At 36.1% G+C, this 13,160-nt stretch overlaps 2 long non-coding RNA genes across 2 annotated transcripts in view; one reads left to right on the plus strand and one right to left on the minus strand.

Moving 5' to 3' along the window:
* The window catches only part of LOC112162514, a 58,838-nt gene that overhangs the window by 26,333 nt on the left and 19,345 nt on the right, over positions 1-13,160 (minus strand). The gene's annotated exons all lie outside the window — the stretch shown is intronic.
* LOC112162513 lies at positions 680-2,026 on the plus strand. Its single transcript, XR_002922074.2, has 3 exons — positions 680-1,468; positions 1,674-1,784; positions 1,967-2,026. It is a non-coding gene; the product is annotated as an uncharacterized LOC112162513 (long non-coding RNA).

Genomic DNA, 13,160 nt, shown 5'->3' on the forward strand with positions numbered 1-13,160 from the left:
AGCCAATAAGGAGCTTCAATGGGAGGTTGGTTGGAAAACATGTAGGACACCGGCCCTCGAGGCCTGGATTTGAATACCCCTGCTTTACAGCTTTGGATGAGTTTTAGTTAGTTAGCTCAAATGGCTTTTTAAGCATTAAAGGTTGCAGACTTATGGAAGTGTGTTGCATTCAATAAAAACTACAGAAGCAAGAAGCTCCAAACAGGCTGGACAATAACCTCGTATGTTTATGAAAACTTGTATTAAGTATAGGAAGAACACCACAGGCGGGTGATATCGAGACAAGTACATCAATTAACCGTAAAATGATCACGTCTGTGACACACATTGTGTCTTTTCAACTTTTAGATGCTGGTAATCTTCTACTTTTCATGAGCGATTGAGGTTGGTGCCCAGCAGATTAGTAGTTTTTTTTAATTAGTAAAAAAAAAACACAACAAATTGGAATTTTAAAAGATCTGTTGATTTTTGTATATATATATATGGGCTCCAAACATACATACTCCTAAAAAAAATTAAAATGTTCCACTTTCAGTGATGCAAAGTCTCTGCAGGTCAGACATGTCAAACAAACATGTCAGTTTGTGGTTTTCCTCCTTTAAAGCAGCAGCAAACACAGACCAGGCTGGTTTTCTGCCTTAAACTGCTTCAACACTGCAGACAAACAATTTTTGGAGGAGTTACTACAATGCAAACATAAGAGAAATAAAGTGCCTAAAATCATTTAATGACTGAAAGTTGTTGTTTTAAAAACTATTTGTGGTCTTTAAACAGGAAGTACAAGTTCACATATGCTGCATCAAGTTTTAGCGGGTCACTTTTACCCGTTCAAAACTTACGGTCTATTGTTAAATCTGCAGGCAGATTTCAACTCGTGTTTTGGTCCACTGATGCTGTAAATAATGTGGTGTACTCTATGAAGGAACACTCTTTGGTGCTAAACCTTAGTTACTTTATTATCTTTTTTTGTTATTTTTTTCACTGGTTGTCGTTGAAGGTTGTTTAAAACTGAAACCCTGCTTTTTTTTTTTTTTTTTTTTAGTCAAACCACACGGCAACCAGATTTGTTTCCATCTTTATCAAGATGTAGCTGCAAACTTTGTTTTTACGGATTTTTCAAACACTAAGTTAATTGTAGATTTACCCACGTTTTTAAATTCTTCCAATGATTCTAGTTGAATTTATTCTGAGTCTCTTTTCATCATCAGAGCATGAAAGAGTGAATGACGTGAGTGTAGTTTGTTCTGCTGCTACTTCCTGAATGTTTGCAGTTCAGAGCTGACTGCTTTCATCAGGAAACAGTCGGTGAAGTCTGATCAGTTAGTTTGATCTCTAAAGATGTCGACAGAAACTGAAGATTTGAGAGTGAAATTTAACAGAAATCTTCATCAAGATGGAAGAGAACAAAGTGAGGTGAAGATTTTAGAAGATGAAGATCAGATCTCTGATCATGGATTACAACAAACTGGTGAGAAGAAAAACTTCCTTTTTTAGTAAATCGTGAACATTTAGAAATGTAGTTTATGAATAAACTTGTAATTTTCAAATAAGACTCTGTAGGAAATTCTCTTTTCAGGCCTTTCTAAAAACACACTGTTTATGGCAGAAATTGTGGCGTTAATAAAAACAGTTTTTAAAAGAATTCAGGAAAGAAACGTGATCTGCTTTCATAGAAAAACCGAAGCAGAAGAATCTTCACGCCGAGAGAAGAAACTGTTCCAGAGTTCTCAAGCTGTTTCTGGGAGTTTTCGTTCTTCTGATTCTGGCTGGACTCATGACACGCTGTAAGGATTTCAGTTTTCACTCTAAATTACATCTAATACTCAATATCTGATTGTATTTTTATTGATATTTAAGTAACTTTATGTGTTGTGGTCTTTCTTGGAGGAAAAAAAATATTAAAAGTAATTCTATTCATGAATGCATGAAATAACCAGTTTCATATCAAAGTGATTCTGTGTTCCAGATATTCTTGTGTCTTCGGAAAACGACATGAAAAACATTTTGAATCAGATGCAGACTGAACTCTCAGGTAAGAATGGTGTAAAAAATGATTTGGTTACATTTGTTTTTTCTTATTTATTCAAACAAACAGTCTGTAACAATCAAAAAGCAGATGAATGTAAAATTATTTTAATTTATTTAATAAAAATTTATCAAAATAACATTTAAAAAAGGACCAAAAAACGTTTTATAATGTTTTACTAACTAAGAATTTATGTTTTAAGTCATGATAGTCGACATCAATCGTCTGCAGAATGAAGCAAAACAGCTGAAAGATGAACATGAAACAAACACAGTTTGTCTTTGTGATGAGAAAAGCATAAATACTGTTTTAGTGACACATTTTTATGTTTTTTTAAGCCATGAGAATAAGCATCAGACGTCTGCAGGATGATGTAAGGAAGCTAAAGGTCAAGACTGAAGGTGAGAAAAGATCAAATAGAAACAGAAAATGTCAAAGTTCTGCAGCTATAAAAGGATTCTGTGCCCCCCCCCCCACCACACACACACACATTTATAATTGTTTATCTCTTTGTATGTTTGTCAAAGTTGAAGTTAGAAGCTTAAATTAGGTGTAAATGTGAGACACTGTGGTGATTGTGGCCCAGAGGGCAGAACATCTGTTTAGTGAAAGATTAGTTGCAGGTTTGATTTCCAGCCTCAACGGTGGGTATATGAGTTCTGATGGGTTTGTGAAACCCCCCCCCCCAAAAAAAAAGGTTTGTGTCTGAACAACAAATAAAGGAAATAAATTGAGACAAAAATAAACCATAAAAAAAAAAAACAACACAGTTTAAAGGGTCTATACCAGGTCGCAACCTTTCACAGTAAAAGAGCCATTTGGGTGTGATGAAAACCTAGAGGGACCCACATAATCTTACTTATGGTGCAGCGCTAGGGCGGTCGACTCCTGATCGGAAGTGAGCGGGTTGTGTCGAAGTGTCCTTGAGCAAGACACCTAACTCCGAATTGCCTCTGGTGGGAGGTTGGCGCCAGTGTTCGCCACCACCAGTGTGTGAATGTGTGTGTGAATGGGTCTGTGACCGTGAACCGCTTTGGGTCTTGAAGGAGGGTAGAAAACAGGATCTTTTTTTCTATTTGTTGGATGTTAAGGTAAAATATGTCCTGCAGAATGGGTGGGATTTGGAATCAGCTGCTACTACAAATCTACTTTTAAGACATCTTGGAACAACGGCAGGAGCATCTGTCAGAAGAAAGGATCTGATCTGGTGATCATAGACAGCAAAGAGGAACAGGCTTGAGTTTCAGTCCTATCTTTTATTATGTTTCCTTTTTGAAACAATGTAACAATATTCTTACATGTGTTAAAAGTCATCGTGTTTCTAAAATTCCCAATTCATTAAGTAAAAGAATAAATATATCATATATATATATATATTCTCCTTTCTCTTCATTACTCCTCTTTTTCATGTTAACTTAAAAAAAAAGGCTTAAGTACATAAATGTGTACTTAGTAATGATCATCAGCCAATAAACTCAGATAAAACTAAATAAAGTAAACTTATTTTTCCAAAGGATTTTGTCACAAATCAGAATCAGAATGGAGAATCCTGGATTGGTCTGCATGTTGGATTGTCGCCCCAAAAGAAGGAATATGATTGGATGTGGGTGGATGGATCACAACTCAATGAAAAGTAAGTCGGATTTTCTTTTACAGTATTAATTCAATTATTCATTACAAATTAATTTAATGGTAGAAAAAAATTATTATTCAACAATTGGACTTTTCTGACCGAAAGAACGAGATCCCGACTACAAGCGGCTGAAATGAGTTTTCTCCGGAGGGTGGCTGGACGCTCCCTTAGAGATAGGGTGAGGAGCTCAGTCACCCGGAGAGAGCTCGGAGTAGAGCCGCTTCTCCTCCGCATCGAGAGAAGCCAGTTGAGGTGGCTCGGGCATCTGGTCCGGATGCCTCCTGGACGCCTCCCTGGTGAGGTGTTCCGGGCATGTCCCACTGGGCGGAGGCCCCGCGGAAGACCCAGGACACGCTGGAGAGACTATGTTTCTCGGCTGGCCTGGGAACGCCTCGGGGTCCCCCCAGAGGAGCTGGAGGAAGTGGCCGGGGAGAGGGAAGTCTGGGCATCTTTGCTTAGACTGCTGCCCCCGCGACCCGGTCCCGGATGAAGCGGAGGAAGATGGATGGACTTTTCTGAGCAGTTTAAGCGACTAAATGCATTTGCAGCATTAATTATTTTATATATGTGTTTCTTGTTTCACAGATTCAGGGAAACAGGGGAGATTCTGGTCGACACGGACTTTGCAGGATATTTAAATGCTGAGGGGAAATGGAAAAAACAGTCTATAAGTGATCACAAAGTTTTCATCTGTGAGAAATAAAGTTGTATGGGGTAAAATATAGAGAAATATATGATTAAAGACAATATTCTGTACTAATTAGTACTTTGCTCACAGCTTTGCAAAGAGACATGAACGCAACATTTAGTTTTGAGTATGAATTTGTCCTGTTAGATGACCGTCAAAAACAGATTCACAGACATTCACATCGAGTCACAAAACATTGATTTAACAAAATGCACGCAACGTCAGGAAAAAAAGAAGTTTACCTACATTTATTTTTGTCATTACTTTATTAGTGTTATTTATATGTGTAGTTTTTGAACAACAATATTAAATTTTACACCACATTTAGGATCAGCATCAGTTTTAGAGAGATTATTTTGTTTCTTAAGACGTTGATTTTTTTAAATAAGATCTATAGATTTCTTTTTTTTTTGTTTTCTTTCATCGATTTATTTAAGTTTATTTGTATTGTTTATTTTAAGTTTTCATTTGTGTTCACAGATTGTTAATGAGTTTGTGTAAATATTTGTAAATACATTTTTTTTGCTTTAATTTAAAAAAAAAAGTTGCTTTTCTATGTCTATTATTATCATAATAAATTAAATAAATACATTATAAAAAGTGTATTTGTTTTATTTTTAATTTCTTTGTTGAGAAAAAACAAGTGGAAATTTTGTTTTGACAGACGAATAATTCTAGATGTAAAAGTATCAAAGGTAAATATGAAAACTAAATTCACTGGCTACTTTATCAAGTGCTCCTTACTTACTTTTGCCTTCAGAACTGTCTTAATTCTGGGTGATGATGCCCAGTGTGGCAGCAGCCAATATCCAGGTTGGACGTGTTGTGCGTTCAGAGATGCCTGATAGTATCCAGTGGTTATTTGAGTCACTGTTGCCTTTCTTCCAGCTGGAACCAGTCTGGCCATTCTCTGACTTCTGGCATCAACAAGTCATCTCCAGAACTGCTGCTCACTGGATATTTTCTCTTTTTTGGTTGTGGGTGAAAATCCAAGAAGTTTGTAAAATACTCCCATTTGGCACCTAAACCATGCCACGTTCTTATCCTTTCTCAGCCATTCTGATGCTCAGTTTGAACTGCAGCAGATTGTCGTTTCTACGTCTGCAAGTCAAAATGTATTAAGTTGCTGCCATGTGATTGGCTGATTAGAAATGTGTGTTAATGAGTAATTGGACAGGTGTGCATATTTAATTTAACTAAATTTGGTGCAGTAAGGAAATCTAATTTGTCACAAGGGGGAACTAATTTTGGCAGAAACTGTATGTTCTACTGTTAAAAATAGAATGCAATAGAATAGAATGTAAATTTGTTTAAAAGCTACATTTTATATTTGAAAAAACATTTATAAAGTGTATTTTTCTGAAGAAGAATTTGATGTTCTCCAAAAGTTTAGGTTGATAAGAAATTGGCGGAAATGATTCTATCATTAAAAGGTGTAGTACTAAAAAATAAATTAATAAAATCCTTCATTTTAAACTGTCCTCATACGAAGTTTCAGCAGGTTTCAGGCTGACAAACACGTATAGAAGTTGTGCTTTTCCTACTTTAAAGCAGCAGCAAACCCACATTTAAGACCAAACTGGGTTATAACTTCCTGCTTTGTGCCACTTAAACACTGCAGACAAACAATGTTTTGCTGTAAATTACTACAATAAAAAGTATCAGACAGTGAAAGTCTTTAAACAGGAAGGTGCATTAGAAAGTCTAATAGGAAAAGAGTCTATTGTTTCCACATCCTGGATCAGGTTTAACGGATCACTTTGGATCCACTGGTGTCCTTATACTTTCAATAAAGTACACAAAACCTTCTACTTGTTTTAACGCTAAAAGAAAAAGTTCCAAACTATTAGAGGTTGCCAGTAGTAGTATGATTCTTAATAAAAGTATGTTCACTGAGAAAAATTGGCTAAAAGATTCAAATTCAAAAGGTTTGATTTTTAAATCTAAAGACTTTGATTTAAGTACGTTAACATATTTTTAATTTTTATTAACTGGTTGTTTTTAAAAGTTGTTAAACCTCTTAAGTCCTGGCGTCAACATGAGCACATCACATTTTAGGGTTATCAAACCACAGTCGCTGTCAAAGAAAGAGAAATAAAAATGCATATCAAGTATGAGCCGGAAGAGGTTGAAACTGAAACTCTGTCTCGGTTTTTTCGCTTCTTTTGTTTCTCTGTTCTTTTAATTTTTTTTTTTCCGGCAAACCACAAACCACAGATTTCCTTAACACAGCCACTTCCTCAAGATGAAGCTGCTGAGTTTTTGTTTTTTTTTTCCCCACAGACTTCAGTTTTTCTGCAGAGATATTCTCTTCTGTACTGAGAATGAAACCAGTAATAGCAGAGGAGGTTAAATCAGGGATAATGCCCAATGAGGTGTGCATCATCAGAATTAATGGTCGACACAGATACCTGAACCGCCCTCCGTTTGACGGTTGCTTCCTCAAAGTCCAGTATTTTCTGATAATGCACCCTTCAGAGGGCATTATCAGAATTAATGGACGACACAGATGCATAAAGTCCATTATTTTCTGATAATGTGCTCTTCAGAGGGCATTATCCTGATTATACCGTAGTCACATAGTTACGAAAATACGTATTCAATCCATTTTTAGCACTTTATTCTTGTTATTTTTCTTTTTTAAATAGTTTTTTTACTAAAAAGCAGACTATTTGATATGTGATGCAGCGCTTTGTGATGTAATAGTTACAAATCCCGCACTGACCTCAACTGCAGCAGCAAAGAAAAGAGATAAATCTGCTGATCGTCATGATAGGTTGATTAAAGCACCAGTTCAGAGACAAAGTTCACCTCTTACCACTTGTTTTTGCCCAGATCAAGAAGCAAAATTATGTTTTGAAGAAACAAACTCTAATTTCCTCCTCCTTATATTCTTCTCTCTTTCTCTTCTGCTGCATCCAAGTCTCCATAATTATCAAATTAACCAAACAGGTTAAAGGAAACTTTAAAATCACTCGTCAGTTCTACTGTTTTGTTGTTGTGATAAACTGTTGAAAAAGGTATGACGGAAAATATTTCTTTTTGCTTGTCTAAAACATGTTAATAAGTGGAATATCAGCTGAAGTTCAGGCCAGAACAGAGATATAGGACATTTAAGGTGTGGGAATGCTCGATTCTGATTGGCTACTGGGTGCAGACACATAGTGATAATGCACACCTAAAAAAAAGTCACAAATCTTAAATGCTCTACATCACTGCACAGGCTTATAAAACAAAGATAAGAGTGAGGTTATCCTTGTTTTTAATTTAATTTTGGAGACGGATTCTTTACTATACTTTAAGCCATTGAACTTTAACTAAGATTAACTAAGACGAATCCAAATTTATTTAAAGTTCAGATCTATTTATCAATAAATTATTTCTTCATGATTCATAATATTAAGTCAATTTGAGGATAAATTACATAAAAAATGTTTGACTATAACCAGAAGAAAAACCATACCAGATATAAAACAGTTTGTAATACAGGTGGACATAACCAGATATGCGACTAAATACTGCCATCTTGTGGTAAAAAAGATCAGACAGAAGGATTTCTTTTTCCGCTCAACAAGAGGTTTCTCACAAGAAACTGTCCTTTAACAATATCTTCATTTATTTAAATTTTTTCAAAACATTCCTTAAACTCTGCTTTAACAAGATGCACTGATCAGTTTGTTGCATTTGTCTCCAATCGATGTCCTTAATCAGACGTATGAACGATGTTTAAATGGTTATACTACCTAAATGTTTGTATCTTTTAGATAAATCTACCAATGTATCATGACTCTCTTTTCTCGTCCTATATATGACAGGGTAAGTGACCTCGTCTGAATAAAGTCTACCTCCAAAAACCTAAAATAGAGGGGGGCTTTCTCTGCCGAACTTTCGCTTTTATTATGGGGCGTCTAATTTAAGAAATATGGTGTATTGGTCCTTCTGCTATGACCATCTGGACCGTCCTGAATGGGTTGAGCTTTGCCAACACAAAGACCAAACTGGTTTAAACCTTAAAAAGTGTAGCAGATGGACTTCATCCAGATGGGCTGGGGGACAGCTGGGGATGCGAGACGTGCCAGAGGCGAGGTCCACTGCCAAGAACAGGAACACCGACGAGCCACCTGGAATCTCTCCCACTCCCAGACGCGAAACGAGATCTTCTTGTGTCTTTGGAAAACAAAGCGCTGAAAAACAGTTTGAATCAGCTGCAGACTGAACTTTCAGGTAAGATTGATTTCTGAATATTTAATCAAAAATGCCTCGAGAGAACGACTTCCCAAATATCTTTGAGTTCATGCGATTGTTCCTCTTTTATTTAGAAATAACAATCGAGAACGATGAAGTCGAGGTGGTGAATGACAGGAGTAAAGGTGAGAATAGGCTCAAAGTGAACTTAAGCATTAACATTAACAGTAAAAATATTTTTCTTTTGCAAATATTTGTGTTTTACTTGTTTTTATTTCAGTTAGAAGCCTTTACAGCAAGAGTCTGAACAATTATTTCTCAAAGCTTTAGTGGAAGTTTTAGTGGGATGTAGACTGACCGTCTGTTTTTTTTTTTGTTGTTTTTTTCACAGCATTCTAAACAATTGAATAAAAAAGAAAGAATGTTGATCTGGATCAAGCATCTTTATGTGTTCTTTGATCATATAACATAATGTAACTTATAGGTTTAGAGTAGTTCTATAGACAGGACAGCATTAAAAGTTCATGGTGTCATGACACATTTTAACCATCAGATGTCACTGTTGCGATTCAAAAGATGCCATCAGTAATCAGCACACACCCTCTTTGGACCAATTTTACAAAAGTTGAATATTTGTATTGTGTGAATCTTTTCTAATGAGTTCAAATATTCTCTGCTGACACACAACATGTGACTATGAGATGCATTTATCACTCCCAAACCCTTTGATCCAAAGGACAAACAATTGTGTCTAAATCTCTGCCTCAGTAATAAGAAAAGCAAAAATGTTTGATAATGTTTTAATGTTTTCATTTATGCTGTTTTTAGTGATGGGAATCAACAACAGGCGTCTGCAGGACGACATAAAGAAGCTGGATAACTAGAATGAAGGTTAAAAAAAAGATCAGAAAATATCAAAAATAAGTCAGTGTTTCGTTCTTATTTATAATTAACGTTTGTTTGTATGTTTGTTTGAGTTAGTTAGATACATAAATTAAGTGCAAATATTAATTAAAAAAACTGTGAGCCAGAGGACAGAACGGCTGTTTGCTGAAAGATTAGTTTCAGGTTTGATTCCCAGTATCAACAGTTGGTTTATCAGTTCTGCTGTTTCAAAAAAAAAAAAAAAATCAATTGTCTGTTAAAAAACTACAACGGAAAAAAAAATGCAACAAGAATAAACCATCAAATTGAAGCTGATTTTTTTTTTTTTTCAATTATTGTTTATTTTCTAGATCAAAAGTGTCCTGATGGATGGAGGACATTTGGATCCAGCTGCTACTTCAAATCTACTTACATGACATTTTGGGACAACAGCAGGAGAAACTGTCTGACGATAGGATCTGATCTGGTGATCATCAACAGCAAAGAGGAACAGGTTTGTGTTGTAATCCTATGACTTTATCATATTTCGTAAACATATTTTGAAACATTTTGTACCAGTATTTTTTCTCTCCAAAAAATGTTTAAAATATAAAATATATTTAGTTTATCAGCAACCGTCATCAATAAATAACAAGATAAACTAAAGAAAAATACATGTACCTTTCAAAAGGATTTTGTTACAGCGTTAAATCAGAATGGAGAATCCTGGATTGGTCTCCATGTTGGATATTTACCTCAAGCGGAGAAATATGATTGGATGTGGGTGGATGGATCACCACTAACTGTAAAGTAAGCCTGATTTTATATTTTAATGTTAATTAAAATCTTTTTGACAACTGAATTTAATGGTAGAGTTTAAATGAGAATTATAATGTACTCGGATTAAAGTAAAATGACTTTTTTTTAGAATGTTTTAGACCAAAGTTGAGCAAAATGTTTTAAATATGTTTATTTTTGCATAGATTCTGAGAAACATAGAAGATTTAAGTCCATCATGCAGTGTGTTTAAATGGAAAAAGGAGGATAAAAATAATCACAAGACTTTTATTTGTGAGAAATAAAGTCGATGCTTTCATTGCTGTTTCAGTGATTAAACTATTCTGGATTTTTACCATAAAACATCCTGATAAATTTTAGTGACAGATTCTCTACTTAACACTAAAATCCCTGAGCCTGCACAAATTCGTGCAGTGAAAATTCCCCCCTTGTAAGCACAAGAATAATCATTGTGGCACAACGGCTCCTTAATTAGCTATTCTCTTCCCCATGTAGACGTTACCGCAGCATGCATTTCCTAATGTGCATTTGAACCAACATTCCACCAGAGCAAACGGGTTGTGTGCGGCTGTGCTCCGTTCTTTCCTATGAGGAAAGGGATCGCCACAAGAAAACAAGCAAAGCATCATTTCAGAGGGAAAGTTTGTCTCTTCCTGCATGTTTTTGTCCAACAAGTTTGTTTCAAAGAAACAAAGTATAATAGTTCAATTCATCCTGTGTCATATCTTCATGTTTCATTTCCTCCTTCTTAGTTCCCCTTCTGGTTAGTCTTCAAATTCACCAAACAAGTCAAACGCAAACATGAAATCGCTTGTCTTTTCTACTTTAGTGATACACTGTGGAACAGTTGGAACAACACGACAACACAAGGAGAAAACACTTGGTTGAACAGCTCATACATAATCCTATATAAATGAATACACCTAAAAAATAATAACATCAACACTTATTGTCAAGTGTTTGTGGTGACAGGAAAAAGGATCTGTGAAAGTTCTCCTTCCTGCAGAAAGGTGTTAGAGTGTCTGACTGAAGGAGCTCCTCAGTGCACCCTCAGTCTCATGCACAAGAAGTTGATGAGGAAGATTGTTCCAGTTTCTATAACATCCTCCTCTTACCCACCACAGCCACTACTAGTCAACTACTAGTCAGGTCTGTCTTCTGCTTAGAGAAGGGTAATCTTCATTTTTCTGGTCAAGCAACTGACCTCCAACTTCGAGGTGTTAGTTCTCACCCCAGTCGATTCACACTTGACTGCAAGGTTATGGTTTGATGAGGTCCAAGGACCATCAGTAACCAAAGCAGATTAAATCCTAGACTCCCTCCAGTCTTTGACTATGCCAAGAAATGGACAGACATTCCTGTCAAACTCCCAAAATCACTGGGAGCAGTTTTGCAAACCAAACTCCTGATTTGGTTTTACAGAGAGCAAAAAAATATATGTAATATCTGCAAAGTCCACACAGAAAGCGCCCAACAGGGAACCCTTGCTATGAGTTGAGAGTGTTAACTACTGGACCAAAGTGGAATCCCTTTCTTTACATTTCAACTATAAATATTTATTATATTAAATATATTTGTAGGTGTATGTATATAAATTCTACCAATGATTCTAGTTGAATTTATTCTGAGTTTCTTTTCATCATCAGAGCATGAAAGAGTGAATGACACGAGTGTAGTTTGTTCTGCTGCTACTTCCTGAATGTTTGCAGCTCAGAGCTGACTGCTTTCATCAGGAAACAGTCGGTGAAGTCTGATCAGTTAGTTTGATCTCTAAAGATGTCGACAGAAACTGAAGATTTGAGAGTGAAGTTTAACAGAAATCTTCATCAAGATGGAAGAGAACAAAGTGAGGTGGAGATTTTAGAAGATGAAGATCAGATCTCTGATCATGGATTACAACAAACTGGTGAGAAGAAAAACTTCAAGCTCCATATGTTACATTATTATTTTATCAGTTATCTGTCACTCCTCTTATACATGGATTATTAATGAATATGGACTTTTCCAATTAAGAACTTGAGGAGATTTAGTTTTTAAACTTCTCTAAAAAGACATAATTGCATCACTTTATTGCAAAAACTGTGAATGAAAAGTGTTCCAATGGAATTTTAGAAATTAACATAATCTGCTTTTGTAGAACAACAGAAGCAGAAGAATCTTCAAACCAAGAGAAGAAACTGTTTCAGAGTTTTCAAGTTGTCTCTGGGAGTTTTGTTTTTTCTGATTCTGGCTGGACTCGTGACACGAAGTAAGAATTTAAATATTTTTACTCATTATATTTCATATTCAATATTAATAGGTGGTTTTCCAAGAATTTTAAAAAAGTCTGTTTTGTGGTTTTTAAGTTTGTTTTTGACAAGTGAGTTTTCTGAAAGGAGTCAAACCAGGAAAAATCAATTTTTTGAGCTTTTAAGTGTATTATACTCTTCATTTGTCACTATAAACAAACCTTTTTAGATCCACTCATGTTTTTCTGGGTAATCATCTAAAAACCTGCGCTCCCTACAGTAGCCCCTCCCATACCTACAAAAAGACCGGGTCCTCACCCAGTTTACATCCCATGTTAAGAACCGCCCCCTCCAGAAAGAGTCGGCTCCGCCCCCTGGCTAGCACAAACTTTTTTATTGCATCGCTAGCAGATATGCTAGCTTCGCAAGCTCCCCACCCCTGGCTCGTGCACAGTCGTACAGACGCCGGCCATCTATGTTGTGATGACCAAGAAATGTTCATTCGGTTTAGTGTTTAAACTTCGTGAAGAAACTTCTGGTAAGGTATCTGCACGGCATGATGGGATGGATCCTGAATGGAACCATGAATGGCCCAGGCAGACGGGGGATATTGGGAAGACGGCAGGGAGCAGACTATTTCCTTATGAGGTAAGGGGGTGGACTGTTTCCTAGTGAAGGATGGGAGCAGACTATTTCCTGATGGAGGAGGGAAATTGACTACTTCCTGGTGAGAGAACG

This window comes from Oryzias melastigma, linkage group LG11, assembly GCF_002922805.2.
Source record: "Oryzias melastigma strain HK-1 linkage group LG11, ASM292280v2, whole genome shotgun sequence".
NCBI lineage: Eukaryota > Metazoa > Chordata > Actinopteri > Beloniformes > Adrianichthyidae > Oryzias > Oryzias melastigma.